Here is a 22,735-nt window from a genome sequence, read left to right on the forward strand (position 1 = left end):
ATTAAGTAACTTAATCAAGATCCAGTGTTGGTAAGAGGCAAAACCAGGATTCAAACTCACCTTTCTCTCATTGCAAAGTGTATATTCTTCTGATGACTCCCCCCCCCCCCCCCCGCAAAGCATGGCTCAAAATCCAAGACCTGCCATTTACTAGCTCTGAAGATCCCCTCCCCGAGACTTAGTTTCTCATCTACAAACTGAGGGATGGTACCAATCTCACAGATGCACTGCGATGATTAAATGAAATGACACATCAAGAGCTCAGAGCAGGTAATCAGCACATGTTCATTTTCCCTCGCTTTTCATTCAGTGGCCAGGATGCATAAGAATTTTTCTGCCTGCTGAATAGATCTGGTCTAATCTTTCTGGCAATTTTGACTTACTAGAGGAAGAAAGCTCCAGTTGGTTTTAAATACAAACAAAATAGGCAACTGAAAGAAAAAAAAATCACATCTTGGTCTTCGACAACTGATACAGAAAATGACCAACCCTTCAAACAGCTGATACCGTATCACACAAATGCATTTTCATCTGGTCTTTGGAGAAAACTGACCTACATCAAGAGAATATTGGTTTTATAGCAAGAGAAGAGCTTCACTGAGAAATTATGAAACTCATAATGTTTTAATCGGTGTTGGAAAAAAACCTCAAAGCCTCCTGGAAATAAACTGATTCTAGTGCTGAAGGCTCTCCATGAAATAATTCCGAAATCAGCTCCTAATACAATTGACTATTAGGCCAATCTGAATCACTAACAGCAATCATACCTAACGTGTATTATGTACGTGTTCTGTGCCAGGGTTTCTGCTAAGTGTTTTATGTACATTTTCACTTGATCCATCTGCCCAACAGCCATGTGAGGGAGAAGCTACTATTACTTCTATTTTATACATGAGGAAACCTAACTTGCCCAAACTCCCTTGGCTAAGGAGGGAGTGAAGCTGGGTACAGTAGAGACCCTGAATGCTTCCCCATATGGAGTCTCCACTACGGGTGGCCCATGCTACCCAGGCTGGTAATTAGGCAGAACCAGAAGACTTCTCCAGCCAATGCAACATGAATGGGAAGGGTGGGTGGCACATCACAGCCAAGGCATTCAAGAGCTGGTGGGTCAATTTTATACTAACTTTTCCCCTTTTCTTGGCAAATCTGGAGGTCATATGTTGAGATAGCAGTGTCTCAAGTTGGGAGGAGCCTGAATTCCTGAGACACTGGAGATGGAGCAGAGAATTGTTACTGACCTGCTTCAGATTTTACATAAGAGATCAAATAAACTTACAGTAGGTTAAACTACCAATATTTCAAGATTAATTTGACCTGATAGCATAAACAAGTGCAATCCCAACTAAAACACTGTTAGAACATTGGGCAGCCTCCAGAGCCCCGAACCCTTAGCCATTACGTGATACCTTCTAGACCATGTACCCGATGTTTGCTAAGCGCCCAGTCCTAAAGTTAGTCTTTTAATAATATTTAAGATATCATCAAACAGAATTACAGAATTTCTCCACTGTCTTCTCCCGGAAAGTAGACAAGAAGTGACGCTATTAGAACCTCCGGTGTGAAATCCCTGAGATCTGTGTTGTTGCCCTTTGTCATTCTGTGAGTGGAGGCAGTCAGGTGATATGGAGATGCTACTGACACTCAGCGATGTGTTTCTACATCATCGAGCCAAGTCCTCCTGCTTGAAACGATGGCTGGTCATAGAGAGCTGAAGTGAAAACACCCAATTGTATCTCAATCCATGGGTCATAATAATAATATTAACAGCTTACATTTATGGAATGTTTTATGGTTTACAGGTTCACACATATTAGCTCATTTGTTCCTCATGACAACACTATGAAGCAGGCAAGTCCAGTGTTATTCTCCCCATTTTATAGATTAGGAAACAGAGGCTGGAGGTAGCTAAGGAATCCTAAATGGCAGAGCTAAAGCTGAGACTTGGATCTTCCAAATCCTAGTGCCTCATTCCTAGATGGAAGAAAAGGGCCAAGAAGAGTATTGAAGAGTCTTGTTAGCACTGCCATCAGAGAGGAACTCTTGAATCCCCAGCTGATTCTGGGTATTTAGAATTGCCCTGTTTGTAGCACTCAATGGGAGGCAATTTCTCTCAGCAGTAGACATTATTACAGCCCCTTGTGGTTTCAAGAAAAGATCACAGTAGGACTGCCTTTTACAGACTTGAATTTCACCATGTTCCTACCTTTATAAGAGACCTGCTGAGCACACAGAGATGACGGGGAGACAGAAAGGTCCAGAGCGCATGGGTGGTGATGGCTATAGCATAAATGTAAAATAAGAGGACAGAAACATTTCCACCTCAAAAAAAAAAAAAAAAAAAAGTGTGGTTCTATGGGTAAGGACAAATGAAGTTTCCAGAAGAAGGCAAAGCTGGCTAACAGATGATGGAGGATGAGTGCTGTGTGTCCACATGGTATCAGTTGGACACAAGCCCAATGTTCCACTGCTTAGTCTCTGCTTATTACAGAATTTGATCCAACAATTGTTGAGCAATCATTCTCTTGGAACAAGGATGATAATCCCTGTGTGCAAGCTATTTCCCAGGAGAAAATCAGCCTTTTTGGATGGTGCATAAATTCTTCCAATCCTTTAAGTTACCTTGATTAAATGTACATATTAGCCCACAAAAGGCAGGTCTGGTGTCCTAAGTAAGTGGATACAAATTTTTATATGTTTATCTTGGTCTCAGTCTGCATCGTGTGGGGAAAAAAAAACCCAAAAAATTAGCTGTGTGGTTCTCCCAAGGACTATGTTCAACGGCAAAAGAGGGGATTAATGCTTTCCACGTGGAAAGCTATAGCCACATAAACAGGAAGGGAGCACTGGACACATGAAAAGAGTCTGGTCTGTGAGGTTACATATACACAGCAGACTAGAAAAGCTATGGCATTTGAATGCAGATAGAACTGAGCTGGAATCTTGATTCACTGAGATCTAGGGCCAATTATTTTACTTTCTGACCTTCACTTTTCTCAAAAGTAAAACTCGGACATTAAGAGAATCTTAGAATACGCATCCCAAGGTTCATAGCAGCACTAATTACAATAGCCAAGACATGGAAACAACCTATATGTCCATCGATAGATGACTGGATAAAGAAGTTGTGGTATACATATACAATGGAATACTACTCAGCCATAAAAAATAACAAGTAATATCATTTGCAGCAACATGGATGGACCTGGAGATTGTCCTATGTGAAGTAAGCCAGAAAGAAAGAGAAAGAAAAATATCATATTATATCATTTATATGTGGACTCAAAAAAAGGAACAGGGACACAAATGAACTTACTTACAAAAGAGAGATAGACTCACAGACATAGAAAACAATCTCATGGTTAGTGGAGGGACATGTGGTGGGGAGGGATAAATTGGGAGTTTGAGATTAGCAGATATGAACAGATACATAAAAAGATAAAACAAGGTCCTACTGTACAGCACAAGGAACTATATTCAATACCTTGTAATGGCCTATAATGAAAAAGAATATGAAAAGGAATATATATATATATATATGTATAAATAAATCACGATGCTGTCCACCGGAAAGTAACACAACACTGTAAATTGATGATACTTCAATAAAAAATTAAAATTAAGAAAAGATAAAATCTTAGAGTTCCCTGAAACTGCTTTGCTTCTTCTTACTTGTCAGTCTTTTTCGTCTTATTTCCTTTGCCTGAAATGCCCTTCCCTCCAACTTTTCTGGCCTCTGCTATAAGGCCTTAGGTCTCAGCTTTGATGTTCTTGCCTCTTTCAGTAAGGCCTTCTGTCTCCCCAGGGGTGGACTAGGTTCACAGGACCACACAGGTGCTTCCTGAATTCCTGCTTTCACAGTAGTACCTTTCACATCAATGGTAATATCCCATTTTTGTGTTCACAAAGTGCAAGTTTCTTGAGAGCCAAGGCAGTTTCCTTCATCATAGACACTCCGGTACTAGTGAAGTGACTGGCACAGCAAAATGAATATTTATAAAAGCATGCTTTCATTCAATACCTGAGTATTCACCCTTACTATATCTTAGGCCTTGTTTTAGATCATGGAAATGCAACAGTAAAAAAAACATAACCTGAACCCTGATGAAGCTCATATTCCAGGAGAGGGAAAAAGGCAATAAGCAAATAAGTAATATATGGGATATGCTGGATACTGATATGCTGTCTCCAACCTCTCCATCCCCAACACAAAACCACCTCCTTCCCATCCTTTTCTATATCCTTGGACCCAACCTCAGCCCCATCCCTACCCCATTTTCCTCTATACTTCTCCAACTTGAAATTTATTTCCATCACCATCCCCAGTGAATGAATTAATGAATAAATGAATAATAGAATTACTCTGTGCATTATTTGAGATAATACTTGCAAAGGCTCTAGCCCAGTCCTGCCCCAATTATGTGCTCAATAAATGTTTCTTTCCACTCCCCCCTCTCCTCCTGTCTGTGATTGGCTCTTGTCATTTATGCCTTTAAAACTCCTGTGGATCAGAAATGATGAAATATAAAGCTAAATATTATGAAAACATACAAGAAAAAATGTTGAAATACTCCATCATCCAGCATTTGAACTTGATCTTCACTGCCGTCTTCTCATAAAATATTCATAGAATTCTAAAGCACTTCAATGTAATAATTACCCCCCCCCCCAAAGTCCTAATAATCTTACAGGGAGAAAGACAGAGGCTGGATTGTTGCCATAGTTACATCTACTATATAACTACTATTTGCCTGCTGGCTCAACACACTTGGTTCAGGGTCTTTGGGGATTATCTAGTTAGAGGGAAAGGGATCTTGGTTCAAATTTCTACTCTGCAACTTACTGGCCCTGGAAGACTGCAGTTCCCTTAATGCCTCTCATTTGGTTTATTAATCTATACAATTGAAGTAGTAAAATCATCAGCCTCCCATGGTTATGATAAGGATCCAATGAGTTAAAAAAATGTAAAGTCTTAGAAGAGAGTCTGACATTTAAGAGGTGTCCTGTCAACATTAGCTGTTATTATTCTGATTCAAGACTGTCACGCTGTCCCACTGTATTTACTTCATGTGCAACCAAAGATGGTTTAGCAAACAAACCAGAGACTTCCAATTATCAAGGAGTTATAATTTTCTAATTTTGGTATTTCCCCATTGCTTTATCTACACAAAATTGAACATTTTTCAACTTTTTAAAATAAAGGTTTCATTCCCAGGTCTTGCATTGTCAAAAGCATAAATGATTTTCAGCAGAGTTGCTTTTTTAAAAAAACAAGACAATCTTTTTTCAATATCATAAAGATTAAATCTTAAAAAGGTAAAAAATAAAGAAATGTTGATGTCTGCTTTTCTGGTGAGTGAAATTTATAACTGCAATTTCTTTGGGGTATCTGGATTTAATGCATTTGTAATGTTACTCTGTATGAATATAAGTAATCATTGCCAGATACATACATTCTCACTCTGCAGATGTCATATAATCCTGTGTATTTCTACAAATTAAATAACATAAATAACTCTGAGAAGTAAAAAAACAACTAGAGGTGTAAATATATATGAGTCAACTGAAAAATAATCAGACTTACAAAATCTCATCAGGGTTCCCTGGAAAACAATGGTCCTATCTCCCTGCTTCTTTGGTTCTGTTTTGTTTAACTAGAACTCCTCATGTATTTTCTCTCAGGATTTCACAGCATTTGTGAACTTGACAAATACCTTAATTTTCAAAAGATTTATTTAAGATGACTTCATGGGACAATCACACGAATCAGCCTGAAAGACTCAAGGCCAGTAAGGAATCTTCTCTGATTCCTCTAGTTACCTCTCCCACTGGATTGAACTCACTTTTTAAACTTAATTTAATTTTTTGGGGGGAGAGGAGGTGACTAGGTTTACTTATTTATTTATTCTTAGAGTAGGTACTGGGGATTGAACCCAGGACCTCGTGCACACTAAGCACTCACTCTGCCACTGAGCTGTACCCTCCCACCTACATTCACTTTTTTTTTTTTCTTTTCAGAATACCTAGCTCTTTGTACTTTGTGTTATTTATTTCTGTTCCTTTCATATTTATGCCACTAAATTGTAAGCCTGTTTAGGGCCCACAGTCCAGCAGATTTCCTTATATAGACTGGCATTCCATAGAAGTTCCAAAAAAGAGTAAATTTTACAGATAGATAAGTAATAAAGCCCTACTGGGATTAGTGGCTAAATGGAAATACTTTTGCTGCTTTGGGTAATTAGGTGAATTAAAGCTGGCTCCTCAGACTTCTATTTACATTGTATTTCATTCATTCATCATTCATTCATTCTTTTGTCCATTTATTTATCCAATGTATTGAATGTCTACCACGTGCCAAACATTATTCTAGGTACTTGGGGTACATCTATAAACAAAACAAAACAACAACAAGGCAAAAACAGAAACAAAGCAAAAATTAAATTCTTATCCTGTGGAGCTTACCTTTTAGTGGAAAGAAAAAGACAATAAAGAGTAAAGAATAAATAAAGCTTTTCTGATATATAGGGACTCCGTTTTCCTTGAGAAGAACCACAACATAACTAAGAAATACAGCCTTTCTCACGTCTTTCAGTCTCACAGAAAACTTCACTAAATCCAGTATTGCTCCAAGGTATTAAACAAAATAGCATTTATCCACAGTGTTTGAGAAGGGAGTGTGGTATTGGACTTAATATTCAATCCAACCTAAATTTGCAACCCTGGTGAACAAATACCCAAAGTGGTCTTCTCTGTATTGTTTTACTTAATAAACAATGTATTAGTCACTGTTCTAAGTGCTTTGTATACACATTAACACAACAACACTATGAAGTGTTACCATCCTTACTCTATAGCTGAAGACACTGAGGCACAGAGAAGTTTAGGACCTTGCCTGTTGTCACACAGCTGGTGAGAGCTGGGATTTGAACCTAGGCTGTTTGCTCTACAATCTGTGCCTTATCTACTAACAGACTAACTTCCCATGTGTCTACAGGGTCTCTATTGGTACCAGCAGCAAACACTCAGTCCAACTGACATCAGGAAGGCAAACAAATTGATAATGTGTAACATAATTTTGTATATAAGAGCTCAGATGAGATGATCAGATTAGGTCACAGTCATGTTGGAAAGTCTCTATTCCATGTTGCATTGGAAGGATCCCAATTTATGATTTAAGGAGAAAGATCATCTTCTCTATCAGGGCTGGGATGTGATGGGAATGCAGTAACTTCTCAATTATCCAAAACTGGATTAGGTGCATCTCCCTTTATCCAGATGTTTCTTCTTAACTTTTCCCCTTACTAATTATCACCACCTATGATCTCATATATGGACTTCTCTCATTTATTTATTGTCTGTATCCCATAACTAGAGTTTAAGCTCCATGAGGGCAGAATTTTTGTCTCTTTCATTTCCTGTTTTGTCTCCTGGCCAAGAACAGGGCCCGCTACATGTTAAGGCACTCAGTAAAAACTTACTGAATGAATGAAGGACTATAATGGTAATTTTACCATTTTAATACTACTGCAGCTGCCACCTATTAATATCTCTTGTGGAAAAAAGAGAGGAGGAGAGGAAAGATTATGAAATGCAAAAATGCTACTTTTGCTGCTTGGAGTAATTAGGTGCAAAGATTTGGTGTGGGATGAAACGTGTAGGACTGGCTGAAACAAAACCTGGGGATATCTATCTATGGATTGCACATAAGTGATTACTCTCATTACAAGTCATAGAAATGGAGAATTAGCTAATGAGATTAATATTCGTCACTTAAAACTCATAATCCAGATTTTTGGCAGCTCAACAATGGCTCTTCTGAAATATTCTTAACTACGTTTTTTTCCAAGTCATAAATGTTTCATTATATATATATGTACATTTGATCTTCATACTTTAAATCTACAAGGAATTAATAAAGTCTTTCCAAAAGTTTCTCTCCTCACCCCATCCTTTCAAACCAGAATATTATCCAAACATTTTACCCATTAACAAGATGGGCCAGCTAAGTATTAGAATAATAAAAAAGAAAAGAGAAAGATGGAAAAAACGCTCAGCAATGATCATTTCTACACAGGGCTGTTCTACGTTACTGTTTTTTAATTTCTCTGGAAGGTGAAGACATCAATTGCATTTGCCTGAAAATTTGTTGTAATGGGCAGGGTGAATTTACACTCAACCATGGCTGTGCATATGGGTAAAATATGAATTTAAAATAAATACATACATAATTAAAGAAACACAATCTGAGCCCCCTGAAATAAATCAGGAAGCCTTAATGGGATGTTAGGTTGTTTTTCTACACGATTTTCCATTCTACCTGCCAAATAGCTCCCGTTTTTTTAACAGAACAGACATTGTGTATTTTCTTGAGGCAGAAACCTGCAGAGAAGGACTGGAAACTGTCCAGAAGAAGGGTTAGCTGTGTTTTGTAAAATAGGTATGGCCGAAAGGAATGCTGTTTGGTTTATAACTATTATCTGTGTAGATTTTTACAAACCATTAGACTAAGTTCTACAGTCAAATATTCACAGGGTGTGAAAAACAGACTTTACAGTTACCCAAGAGCTGAAAATAAGTACAGAGAGTGGTGGGAACCTTCTGTAGTGCTGAATACCCTTTAGACTTCAAAACAGACCTTCTAACTTCTTTCTTGCTAATAGTCCTATAATTTCATATATACAGAATCTTACAGAAATGGACCCTTAAAATAATTATTACCACTATTAGAAATTAAATATACTGGAGAAGAATCTCCAAGTTTCTGCAAATGCACTACTTCTTTTAAATTAGGAGATATTTGATTTTTAAAAAATCTCTTCTGCATAATAAAAGAATTTTGATAGCCCCTTAGTGTTTAGCCATTCTAGTTGGTGTGAAATGATACTTTACTGTGGAATTATTTAGCATTTCTTTGATGACCAAAGATGTTGACTACTTCTTTATTTGTTTATTGGTCATTTGTATACTTTCTCTGACCAGGTATGTGTTCAAGCCTTTTCCCAACTTTTTTTTACTGTATTTTTGTCTTTTACTATTATTTTGTGGGGTTGATTACATAAAGGGAATATAGTTTTTCATTTCTTAATGCCTGTCTTCTTTTGATGAGAGTAAGTTTTTCGTTTTGATGAAGTCCATCTTGTCAATTTTTTCATTTACATTTAGAGATTTTGGTATCTTTTCTGAAGAAAATCTTTGGCAAACAAGGTCATGAAGAGATAGACTTATGTTGACCCAGATGCTTTATGGTTTTAGCTTTTATTTTTTGATCCATCTAATATTAATTTCTCTGTGTAGAATGAAGATGTCAAAGTTCACTTTTTCTTTGTGTATCCAGTTTCCCCACATCATATGTGGATAAGACTTTATCTACAGAATTGCTTTGATGCTTTGGTAAAAAAAAAAAAAAATCACCAAAAACAAAAACAAACAAACAAAAAAACGTCTATTTCCAAACTATGTTTCAAACTAATCTAAGGCCTTTGTTTTTCCATATAAATTTTAGAATCAATTTGTCAATTTCTACTCAAGAATTGCGGGGTTTATTTTTTAATATTTTTTATTTATTTATCATCACTTTTTAAAATTATTTTATTTTGGCTGAGGGATGGGGGAGGTAATCAGGTTTATTTATTTTTGGAGGAGGTACTGGGGATTGAACCCAGGTCCTCATGCATGCTAAGCATGCACATTACCAATTGAGCTACACCCTCCCCCTAAGAATTGCGGTTTTGATCAGAATTGCACTGAACCTGTGCATAAATTTGGGGAGAAAAAATTCTTAACAATATTGACTTTCTAAACCATGAGCATGGTATGTCTCTCCATTCATTTAGATCGTCTATAAATTCAGCAATATTTTATAGTTTTCAGTGTACAAGTATTACACAACTTTTGTTAAATATATTCCTAGTTACCTTGTGTTTCTTGATTTAAAAATTTCATGTTACAATCATTTGCTTCTACTGTATGGATATACAGCTGATTTTTGTATATTGACCTTGAATTCTGAGACCGAGGTAAATTTATTGTAGTAGTTGATTTGTAGATTGCTCCAGAATTTCTTAAAAAAAGAAAAAATCATCTGTAAATAAAGACAGTTTCTACTTATCATTTTTTCCTTACTTTCCTTATACTTCCATTTTTTGGAAGTACCATATACTTTATACATATACACAGTTGACTCTTGAACAATACGGGTTATGCGGGTCCACTTATATGTGGATTTTTTTCAATAAATAAACAGAAATAGACACGCAGATGCTCTTGGATTGGAAGAATCAGTATTGATAAAATGGTCACACTGCCCAAGGCAATCTACAGATTTCATGCAATCCCTATCAAATTACCCAGGACATATTTCACAGAACTAGAACAAATCATAATAAAATTTATATGGAACCATCAAAGACCTAGAATTGCCAAAGCATTACTGAAGAGAAAGAAAGAGGCTGGAGGAATAACTCGACCAGAATTCAGACAATACTATAAAGCTACAGTCATCAAGACAGCATGGTATTGGTACAAAAACAGACATATAGACCAATGGAACAGAACAGAGAACCCAGAAATGAACCCACAAACTTTTGGTCAACTAATCTTTGACAAAGGAGGCAAGAATATACAATGGAATAAAGACAGTCTCTTCAGCAAATGGTGTTGGGAAAACTGGACAGAGGCATGTAAAGCAATGAAGCTAGAACACTTCCTTATACCATACACAAAAATCAACTCAAAGTGGATCAAAGACTTAAACATAAGACAAGATACAATAAACCTCGTAGAAGAAAATATAGGCAAAACATTATCTGACATACATCTCAAAAATGTTCTCCTAGAACAGTCTACTCAAGCAGTAGAAATAAAAGCAAGAATAAGCAAATGGGACCTAATGAAACTTACAAGCTTCTGCACAGCAAAGGAAACCATAAGTAAAAGAAAAAGACAACCTACGGAATGGGAGAACATTTTTGCAAATGAAACCGACAAAGGCTTGATCTCCAGAATATATAAGCAGCTCATATGACTTAATAAGAAACAACCAAACAACCCAATCCAAAAGTGGGCAAAAGACCTAAACAAGCAATTCTCCAATGAAGACATACAAATGATCAATAAGCACATGAAAAAATGCTCAATATCACTAATTATCAGAGAAATGAAAATCAAAACTCCAGTGAGGTATCACTTCACACCAGTCAATGGCCATCATTCAAAAATCCACTAATGACAAATGCTGGAGAGGCTGTGGAGATAGGGGAACCCTCCTACACTGCTGGTGGGAATGCAGTTTGGTGCAGCCACTGTGGAAAACAGTATGGAGATTCCTCAAAAGACTAGAGATAGACTACCATATGACCCAGGAATCCCGCTCCTGGGCATATATCCAGAAGGAACCCTACTTCAGGATGACACCTACACCCCAATGTTCATAGCAGCACTATTTACAATAGCCAAACATGGAAACAGCCTAAATGTCCATCAACAGGTGACTGGATAAAGAAGATGTGGTATATTTATACAATGGAATACTATACAGCCATAAAAATTGACAACATAATGCCATTTGCAGCAACATGGATGCTCCTGGAGAATATCATTCTAAGTGAAGTAAGCCAGAAAGACAATGAAAAATACCATATGAGATCGCTCATATGTGTAATCTAAAAAAAACAAAAACAAAAACAAAAACAAAAAGCATAAATACAAAACAGAAATAGATTCATAGACATTGAATACAAACTTGTGGTTGCCAAGGGGGTGGAGGGTGGGAAGGGATAGACGGGATTTCAAAATTGTAGAATAGATAAACAAGATTATACTGTATAGCTCAGGGAAATATACACAAGATATTATGGTAATTCACATAGAACAAAAGTGACAATGAATATATAATGTTCATGTATAACTGAAAAATTGTGCTCTACACTGGAATTTGACACAACTTTGTAAAATGATTATAAATCAATAAAAGTGTTTAAAAAATAGAAAAAAAAATATACATGCAGAACTTCGTGTTTGCAGGACTTGTATTGAAGTGGATGGCCTCTCCTTACATAGGTGTAAGGTGAGATTTAATATAAAACTAATAACGTGTTAGTTTTCTTCCTATGTTATAACTTTGTTTTCAAAGAATTACATTACCATGCAATATATGCCTGTCTCTCTCACAATGGAAGAAACTGCGTTATCAGCCTATCGTTAGATGTAAGTGGTTTTAAAAAAAGTAACAGTTTCCCATACTGTGTTATGAATATGACTGCAACAGTGTATGCTGTATAAATCTTATAATGATTCAGTCACTAGTCTACAGGCAGTTGTTTCAGTTACACTGGGCCACCATAAAGCAGCCATGCTGCTGCTGCTTCATCTTCAGTGCACAAATCATTACACCTATAAGTAAATATGAATTTCTTTTCCACGTTATCTTTTCAGTTTTGATGTCTAGTGTTAGTGATGCATATAACACCCACATCATTTTTTTATCATATTAAGACAATATTGATGTAGGTACTGACAGACAATTCATCTTGTAAACAGATGATGTAAATGTATGCTATCACTAAATACAGTACAGCACTATAAATGTATTTTTTCTTCCTTATGATTCTCTTGATAACATTTTCTCTTCTCTAGCTTACTTTATTGTAAGAATACAGTATAGAATACATGTAACATACAAAATGTGTGCTTACCAATTATTTATGTTGGGGGTAAGTCTTCTGGTCAACAGTAGGCTATTAGTAGTTAAGTTTGCAGGGGGGTCAGATTTTATACACAGAGTTTTGACTACAAAGAGGTTTGGCACCCCAACCTCCATATTGTTCAAAGGTCAGCTGTGGGTAGATTGATTGATTGATGGATTGTTTGGTTGACTTATTCTTGGCATGATACATTGGCAAGGGTCTTCAAGACTAGGAATAGAAGTGGGGAGAGTACGGATCCGTGTTTATCCTTATTATATGTGTGTTCTCTTGCTCCCTGCATTTTTATTTGTCAAACTGTACAAACAAAATAACCATTCATCTTTCCATTTCTGAATTAACAAAGACGTCAATGATGGAGTGTACAATAAAATCAAGGACCCTAAAAAAACCAAACCAAAACAAAAAAAATCCCAAAAAACTCAGCAGAAGACTTGGGAAGGACCTTCTCCAGATCTCCAGTGCTGTCTCTCTGAGTAGTTCTCTTCTCTTTAGTACCTTGCCCTGTGAACACCAGCCAACCTGGCTGCCCTGAGCTTCCAAATCTATCCTCTCAACTCGATACTTCCCCCTAGTTTATTAGTTGTTTCAGGAACAAGGAAGAGAAAAGCAGGGACCTGTTACTCCAATTTGGCCTGAAGCAGAAGTTCCTAATTTATGATGATGCCAAATTAAGAAAGATGCTGTAGGGAAGCAAAGAAGGGATTAATTGACTGGTCTATGGATCCTCCTGTCAGCTATCTTTTGTAAACTGGCTTTTATTTTTTTTGAAAGCAGCATATGAAACCTTGGTTAGTGGGGCTGGGAGATGCAAAGATGCTGGTGAACAGAATTGAGGCAGCATGGCCTGGCATATATAGTGAAGAGGGTGGACTCTGGAAGGAAGACAAATACAAGAAGGTCAGCCTCAGTGAGCAGGGAGGACAGGTTCTAGGAATGAGTCTCGGGAAAACCTAGGGAAGGCTGGTTGGTCAGCATGCCACAGAGTAGCCAGGGGCACATTTGTTTGTGTGAGCCTAGACTCCAACCCAGGAGTCTAAGAACACTAGTGTTCAGTCCTTGCAGGTACACCCTCCCTCACCTCCAAACACTCCCAACCCTAAGATTACACCGTATGTTACCTAGCTTTGGGGCTGTGATCACATGACTGAAAGAATCAAATGAAGGAGAATCAACAGTACTTACATTCCAATGGTACCGGACAACATGGCTGCTTTATGTGTATTTGTTTCCTAGGACTGACAGAACAAATCACCACTAACTGGGTTGCTTAAAACAACAGAAATTGATTCTCTGGAGGCCAGAAGCCTGAAATCCAGGTGTCTGGAGGGCTGTGCTCCCACTGAAGGCTCTAGGGAAGAATCTTTTCTTTTCTCTTCCTAATTTCTGGGGGCTGCTGGCAGTCCTTGTTGTTCCCTGGCTTGTAGCTGCAACTCTCCCATCTCTTGTCTCCATCATTACATACCTGCTTCTTCCCTGTGTGTATCTTCTGTGTCTCTGTGTCTAAATGTTCCCCTGCTTTCTCATATAGACACCAGTTATTGAACTTAGGGCCAATCCTGACCTCATATGACCTCATCTTAATCTGACTGAATCTGCAAAGACCCTGCTTCCAATTGAGGTCATCAGGGTTAGAACGTGAACATATCTTTTGCAGGGGGAATACAATTCAACCCACCACAAGTAGAAGTAGTGTGCTAGGTGTGCCTCTGACCTTCAACCTACACTCCACCTTTCTCTATCATTGAACTACATTAATAGACTCCTAAACCTCAACTACATCAGTGGACTCCCATGATCTCTGGCTTCCAGTTGGGTTCAGAGGATGGGAAGCCCCAGAAGGAGACTGGAGGGACTGAAAAGAGTGGGGCCAGAGTTACTTCCAGGGTTCCTCTCTGTGAGATGACCCCAGCCTGCTGTGTGCCTTGACAGAAGGTCACCAGGCCACCTGCTCTACCCAACTCTGTCTCATTCCGGGTTCCAGTAAACTCTTCTTCTGGCTCTTTGGAACAAGGGGTGGGAATAGCTTGGCTTCTGTTAGCTCTTGCATATCTTATTTTACAGCCTCTTTTGTAATCAGTCCCTCTACTAACAAGCCATCTAGAAGCATCCTAATTTGTGTGTGCCATCTGTTTAATGTTGGGACTCTGACATTTACCCACCATCAGCCATCAGCCAGGCTTCTGTTCTTCTAAGTAAGTGAGATATAGAACATGAAAGCGAATATATGTACATATATTTATCACTGGGACATTGTGCTGTACACCAGAAATTGACACATTGTAACTGACTATGCCTCAATTAAAACAAACAAATAAACAAATAATATATATAGTAGCTCATCTCTTACAGCACCAAAACTTAAAAGAAAAATTAACCATTTTGATGAAAACCTTTAGGTTTAATGTTATACACTGTTTCTCAAATAACTCCGTATCTCATTAACGGTACATAACTCTATTATGAATATTATTTATCATTTCAGTTACACAATTTTCTGTTTACTTTTTGTTTATTTTATCTATTCTTCAGAGTCAGGCTCTGAAACCTCATTTCCCTTGCCTTTATTATGTGTATTTCTAAGTGTCTCCCTTTACTTAGCTCCAACTTTATTTATACCTTGGTCTGAGGATTATATATAGTTTACAGAATTTCAGGTAAAACTGTAAAAATTGAGAATTCCAAGTTAAATTAGAACGAATAAATGCTGAATGAGGACAGACAAAATAAAATGCACTGCAGGCCACTACTGTGACATGTTCAGGTGCTTTTCCCTCAGTGCCCTGGGGTTGACAGAAGTCTGATATTTGGATAATCATGTCCATTTATATTGACTTGAAGTCAGTTTAATAATTAGCAATCAATCCATGGTCTTTAATTGCCTCCTATTCTTTTTTTTTTTTTTTTTTTGGCTTTTGTAGCTTTGAAACAGGCCAAGAATTCAACACATGGGAGGTGCCATCACTTTCTCGACATTGTCACTCATTTCCTTATAGGACACAAACCTTGCTTACTTTATAAGAAAGAGAAATGCCACCAGTGTAGCAGTGGAAAATATGAATGGCCCATGGATTTTCAGTTATCAATTCCACACTTCGGGCAATATTCATGGTAGTTACCTTTGGGGGCCAGAGAAATTAATGCATTTGTTTTGAATATGTTTTATCTAGAGAACTATAAAAATACTCTCTAAGACCACTTTAGATTTTGGTTAGCAGAAAATTATGGAACTTTAAAGCTGGAAAGCAACACAGCAACCATTAAAAGTTAGCAAAATGATTCTGCAACTGAAGAGATGAAACCAAGAGCCTTGCTCTAGGCACAAGGGTTAGCAGAGCACACGTCCTGTGTCCCCAGAGCCCTATTCCAAAACAGAACGTTCATCTCAGAAACCAATTCAGCTTTTGTGTGAAGAGTGCTGCCCTCTGAGGCTTTTCAAATAATATCCTTTAGTCTGAAAATCTATCAACTTGTATCATCAGCTTGTATCATTCAGAGTGTCATGAAACACCTTGCAGGGAAAATGTAAACATGGAATGCATGCTACTAGACCCAGGCTCCACAGTGTTCAGCAAAGAATATGCTGAGTTTATTACACCGGAAGTGAAACTGGCAAAATAACAGCAATCATAAGCAATGTGGAAATGCTAATACAATGCCTCTACAGCACTTACATTGGAAACTGCCTCCGGTTCTAGCTAATAGACTAACTAATTGTTCATACAGCTTCTTAGTATATTCAATTTGCCTGTCAAAGTAACAACCAAAAAACAAAACAAAACAAAAACAACAGCATTGCTTATAAATGGTCCTAATTTTGCTTAATATTTGCTATTTTTCAAGGCACATTGATTCATTTTTGCTTTATCATGATGTCATTTGTTAATTTCAGTGTGCCACCAGTTCTTTTCTAATCTGAAAACCAGAAGGTAATGCTCAATATCACCTATTTGGCTACTCTAAGGAAAGACAGCACCTGATGTCTTCAGAACTCATATTTTTTAATGTAAAAACAAATGTTATATCAACAGTATGAAGTAAAAATGATGCTAAATGTTACTATCTAAAAACCATCAAGAAAAATCTCCATGACGACAGGACTCCGTAGTCTTCTGAGGAAATTCTGTGTGTGAACAATTTTACAGTTATTCCACACTCCCCATGTATAAATTTATTCACAGTTGTGTGTTAGGCCCTGGAGTTGATGATGCATTATATTGCCCAAGCATCTTTGAAGAGCTAACATTTCCAAGATTCCCTAAAGTTGCACTTCAAAAACTAGAAGAATCTGGCTCAATTTACATACTTTGACTAGCACGTATGAGAAAACTGCCTAGCATGTATGAACAACAACTAGTTACTGAAATGAATGCACATGGATCAAGTTAGAGTTATAATAGGTCATCAGTACAGTTTTGAACTCTGTGGGCTATTGTTGATGTAAATAACCAACAAACAACCTATAACAGGGATAGAAAAGAGTTTTACTCAATGGACACTGAGGACTATAGCCTGGGAGACACAGATTCAAGAAGCACTTGAATTGTGTTCTGCTGGACTCCAAAATGGGATAGGCTTATGAAGGCAAAACCTGCAAAATTACACAAATTGTTTGTTAAGAATCAGGATTGGAGCTGGCAAGAAAAAAGGGTGCTTATTAAGCAAGGAATAGTTGAGGTCTGAAGTGGCTGCATAGTTCCATGGGGAGACCTTAAGACCCTAAGATTGCAGCTGGCAACTGCCAGCACATACTGTTTAAGACTGGTAGTGTCCTTGAGTTTGATACCGTTCAGAAAATTCAACTTCTCAGGGATGCAGGAACATGTCTGAAACCATATCCACAATGTTCACCAGCTCCCTTCGAATGCTTGAACTGCAGTTACTCCACTTTGATTCTTAAATGCCTTCTTTTCTTTAATGGTTAAAGCAGATATACAATGCATGTTTGACAGGCCATAAGACAGGCTGTTTCCAGTTAGTTCAAGCCAAATCATGCGTAAGCTGGAATGACTTCGTGGTACCCTAAAATGTGAAAACCTCTTCCATCACTATGCTCTGGGCTTTGCTCACAGGTTTTGATGAATATTGTCTGCTTGCTCCACAGCCACTTTCTGCACTTCATCTGTGCCCAGGAGACTGGCTTCAGGACTGCAGCAAGGGTTCCCTTGCACCTTGGCTTCCAATTACCCTCAACAGACAGGAAAGATGAACAGGAGAGGGAAGCGGGAGAAGGGAAAAGCCAAGGTTTAGTCTCCTGTTCCTCCCTGCTGGGCTGCTGTGGCTGTTTTCTACCCCCAGCCAGAGCTCTTGCCAGCTGGTCTTCTCCATTCTGCTCTCTCTCTGGAGCCTAGGACCATCCCCACCCTTGCCTTTTCAAGTGGAGGGGTGATGACCCCTCCAAAGCCACTAGCCTTGGAATTCTGTACTATATTTTGCTGCATTCCTTGAAACCCTGCCTGCCTCTTTCCAAACAGCCTCTTTTTACTATACTCCCCAACTACTCAGTTTGAGTGAATCATCTATTTCCTTCCAGGACTCTGATACAAAAGAGTTCTAAGAAACTGCATATCTGCTATCTATTAAAACAAAATATTAGAAGATAAATCCAACACCACCAAAGAGAAAGGGAAATGGTACTGATTTGTTGCAGGCAAGCTAATACTTTCAAATCAATCTGATAAGGTTTCCTGTACTTGAACAGGGATAATCCATCCACCAATAATTATCATGCAGAGATTATGTGCCAGGTGCTGGGCTGGGTCCTGGAAAATTGTGAGACATAATTCCTGCCTCCAGGAGCTTACGGTCTAGTCTAGGTAAGTGTTAGATGGAGTCGCCCTGACACAGTGAATCTTCTTTCTCTTGGTATCTCTAGATAAGAGGGTAAAAGACAAGGGTACAGGTGAGTGAGTAGGATTGTCTAGATTCAAATCTTAGCTTTCCCATTTACTGGGTACCTGATGTGACTGAGGACAAGTTACTCATCATCTCTGGGACTTTGTTCATCTGTAAAATGGAGATTCTAATGCCAGTACCTGCCATCCAGGGGTGTTGTGGGAATTGCTTGAGGCATCCAGGTAAAGAACTTAACATGGTGTTTGACCCTCAGGAAGCACTTAACAAACACTAGTGCTGTTTTAAGTGATACATGATAGAGACAGGCAGGGTGGGTTAGCTCAAGTCTAGACATAGGGACAGCAGAAAACTACAGAAAAGCATTTAATGTAACATTCTGTTACTACATTCCATATGGTGATGATACTTCCACCAGACTTAGGACACCTTATGTATCTTTTAATTTTGAAAAAGACAATGAGGTAGTTGAATTAAAATTCCATATAACTGACTGGATCCTTCAGGAAACCAGTGTAAGGGATATATCTGAGGAAAGGCAGGGTCAATACTGAGGGGTTGTCTATGGTTGTCTAACATACAAGGTCAAGGGACTGCTGAAGGCACAGAATCCAGGCCTCAACTTTGGGAACATCATCTTCATATGGAGTTAACGTCTGTGAATCAGGTGGAGCTAGAGTATAATAAAGAAAAAGGCAGAATGCGCTCATATGTAACTCCTTCCTGAGGAGTCATGCGTACACTGGAAAGATTTACTTCACTGGCTCTGGCTTCTGTTCAAATGGTAAATAGCTCAATTTTCATATTGTCCTTTCCCAGCAAGATGCAGAAATGGCAACTTCTGAAAGACCCTGCCAATTATTTTGGTAGCATATACACGTACTTCTTGATTGTAAGATGCAAACCAACTCTGAAAACATCCAGATGTGAGAAAATCCGTGCCGGAGAATTGAGATCCACAAGCTTATGATACAGAACAAATGCGGACAGCGATCTTGTTGAAGCTCTACCGCCATTCGCTGGGAACTCCAACCCACTTCCAGTTTGAATGTTTACATCATAACTATGTAAGATGACATAGAAGCAGATGTTACTGATGCCTGACATTTTTCTGTATTTCTAAAAATCCAGGAGTCAATTTAAAAATTCCTTCATTGGATGTGTCTCCCATTTCCTTTTCTTTCTAACTGGTGCAGACTTCATGGTCATTAGCCCAGAAGAAAAACTGTATGAATAATCAACAGTAAATGACAGGTTTTTGTGATATTAAATTTATTTTACTTTTTTGGCACTGCAGTATTTTACAAAATAATCAATGTTCACATTCTCTCCTTTTCTTGGCTGACAAAACCTAACCCAATTTGGCTTCTGGATCACCACCTCACTGTGTACTTTTTTCCCTCTGACTTGCCAGCCATGCTTGTCTTCTTTTAAATGCTCTATAGCACCAAATTCATTTGTGCCTTAGAGCCTTCGGACATGCTGTTCTTTGCACAGTTGACTTTTCCTGGTTATTCAGACCTCAGCTTACAGGTCATCTTCTCAGAGAGGCCTACTGTGATGTCTCCATTGAAGCTAGCCTCATTATATTTTAATGTTCCATATGGATGTGAAGGAAATACAGTCTGGAGCCATAGCACCTGTAATCAGTTAAGTCCCTTATGACTTATATGAGCCTTGGAGCTGCAAGGACCTCAATTTCCTCATCTGCAAAAATGCAGATAATAATGGTATCCTCCTCATAAGATTGTTGGGAGCATGACAGATAGTGAGCACTGTATAAAAATGTGTGCATGTAATTCCTGTTTCATTGACTTTTCCACATCTGAAGACTCCAAATTCTATGAGAACAAGAAACTTCCTTATGCCCTATTCAATCCTCTATCTCCAGGGCCCAGAATAACTGCCCAGCATATAGTTGGCACACAATAACTACTTATTAAATAATGACATTTATAGAAATAAATCAATGAACACAGAGACTATTAAATACATAATCATTAGCAAAGAGAAAGGCCTGTCGTGATACTAAAAAAAGAAAATGATAACACTGCAATTTCTAGGAAGCTACATTCTCAGGGAGCTGGTTTCAAAGGCAATGTTTTCAACTAGAATGTGTTATCTGCTTCAAAAATGATGAGCTAGAAACCATGTCGGTCTGGACTACGGTCCTACCAAGTCGAACCTGCTCTCAGGGGAACCTGGGCCATTAAGCAGAAGCTTCCAGATGGGGTTTGCTTGTGAAAGGCAAAAGCATAGCGTCTCAAAGAGGGATTGAAATGCTTGATGATTCTGCAAAAGGCAGCTCAGCCTGCAGAGGCAGATAGATAGCTTCACTGGTTCTTGTTTTAAGTTCTGCATTTAAACAGAGAGCAAGATTCCATGTCAGGAACTCACACTGGCCGATTTGCTGGGGACTAGTTGCTGCATCTGACCTAAAATTTAGCAGCACTAGTCCTCAGTGATTGGATAGTCCAAGTTTATGGTGAATTTTTTTTTATCATTTAATTAGTGATTATCGTGATATTTATTCTCATATGTGAGTTTCCCATCTTACGTTTAATGTGACATTTGGTTTATCGCACAACAGCTTCAGAACTAAGCCTGAAATAGAACCTGACAGTCTCTGGAAGCCAGAATGGCACACCTGTTAATACCTGTATCTGTGCCACAGGACCCATGACACCCAAAACAGGTGACATTCAGGGGACAAAAACCAAGGAAACATCCAGGCACATTTATTCTGGGAAATGACAGAAGGTTGATAAATCCCATCTCCAAAATACTTGCCTGAACGGTGAAGGCATAACCATTTTATCTTCCTTAAGATTTTCCTTTCATGAACACGCATCCCCATGAGCATCTCTCTGCATGATACCATCCTTCTTTTATAGTAAAATAAAAAGCGACTTTAATGCCTCAAAATACTATCTTAAATTTATTGGAAGTTTTATGTAGCACTAATTCCCAGATTACTCCCATGTTATACTTTAAATAGAGTAATTATCAGTAGTATTGCAAGAGGAGACCCACAACTTACAGATAACATTCAAACACATACACACACACACACCCCTTTTTTGTGACTTGCTAGGGAAGGACAGGTGAGAGAAAAAGGTACTGTTGCTAGAGCAGAAATACACTAGTAGTAAACATTTGCAGGCAGTTGAAACAAATTGGGTAGATTTGTTTCTAAAATAACTTCCTCTAAACAGAGAAGGAGGGAGGTAGGGATGGAAGGAAGGCAAAGAGGGAGGAAAAGGGGAGGGAGGAAGAGAGATAGGCAGGTCACAATTTTCCAGCACTTGGATATAGAGTCTTCCCTGTACACCTCATTATAGTCATCAGATTAACACGAGATGAGTATTTTAAAGATGAGAAGCTCAGGTATTAGACTCCTCTAGACTTCTGATGCTTCCTTTAAATGCCGGGGGGGGGGGTGTGCCAATGGGTAACTTGTGGCTTTAAGCCCCCCTGTTTATCCTGCTTCTCCAGGAACAGGTCCCAGTGGGCCCTGCAGTGACGAAGGGTGGGTGAGTATGCACATCTGAGATTCAATAAGAGAAAGTCTACCAGCCCGCAGCTATAAGCCAAATTCTCCTGCATCATCTTTGCCCAGAACACAGGTGTCATTTTGACACCCATCTGCTTTATGACTTTGTTTCCACTCTCAACTGATCAAATTCCAGGCAGCAGAGAGAAGTGTTATTTTTATTGGGGGCCTCCTTGAATCCCAAATCCCAAGTTGAGGGATGTTCAGTAAGTTGTCACAGAGCTGGAAAGAGACAGGGATCAGAAATTAATCCAGGCTGTCAACACTCACTCAGGGCTCCATCTACCTTTTTTTTCACTCCAGAACGATGAGCCAGAGGTGACAAATTCTGAAAGATGATTATGGATTCATCAAAGCTAACCGTTCAGCGGCAATTCGCCCAAGAAGTTCTTTCAAAAACTTGGAAAGTTATTAAGAAAACTGGAAAAGGCAGGGACAGTCAGGGGATACTGATCCTGGCAACATGCAGGGTGGAGGTGGGGTGGGGCAGGAGGGGGCTACTTGGCATGGGCCTTCTCTGAATAGGTCTCTGATTTACCGCTGGTCTCAGCACTGGAGAGAGGCTCCCACAGTTTTGTTCCTGGGTGCCTCCCAGGCCTGGCTCTGGCTTCATGGATGTTTGTGGAAT

The 22,735-nt window shown here is 38.6% G+C and overlaps 1 protein-coding gene across 1 annotated transcript in view; it reads right to left on the reverse strand.

The window, feature by feature from the left end:
- KIAA1217 (KIAA1217 ortholog) overlaps window positions 1–22,735 on the reverse strand; it is a 673,163-nt gene that overhangs the window by 472,258 nt on the left and 178,170 nt on the right. The window lies entirely within an intron of this gene.

This window comes from Camelus bactrianus, chromosome 35, assembly GCF_048773025.1.
Source record: "Camelus bactrianus isolate YW-2024 breed Bactrian camel chromosome 35, ASM4877302v1, whole genome shotgun sequence".
Classification (NCBI taxonomy): Eukaryota; Metazoa; Chordata; class Mammalia; order Artiodactyla; family Camelidae; genus Camelus; species Camelus bactrianus.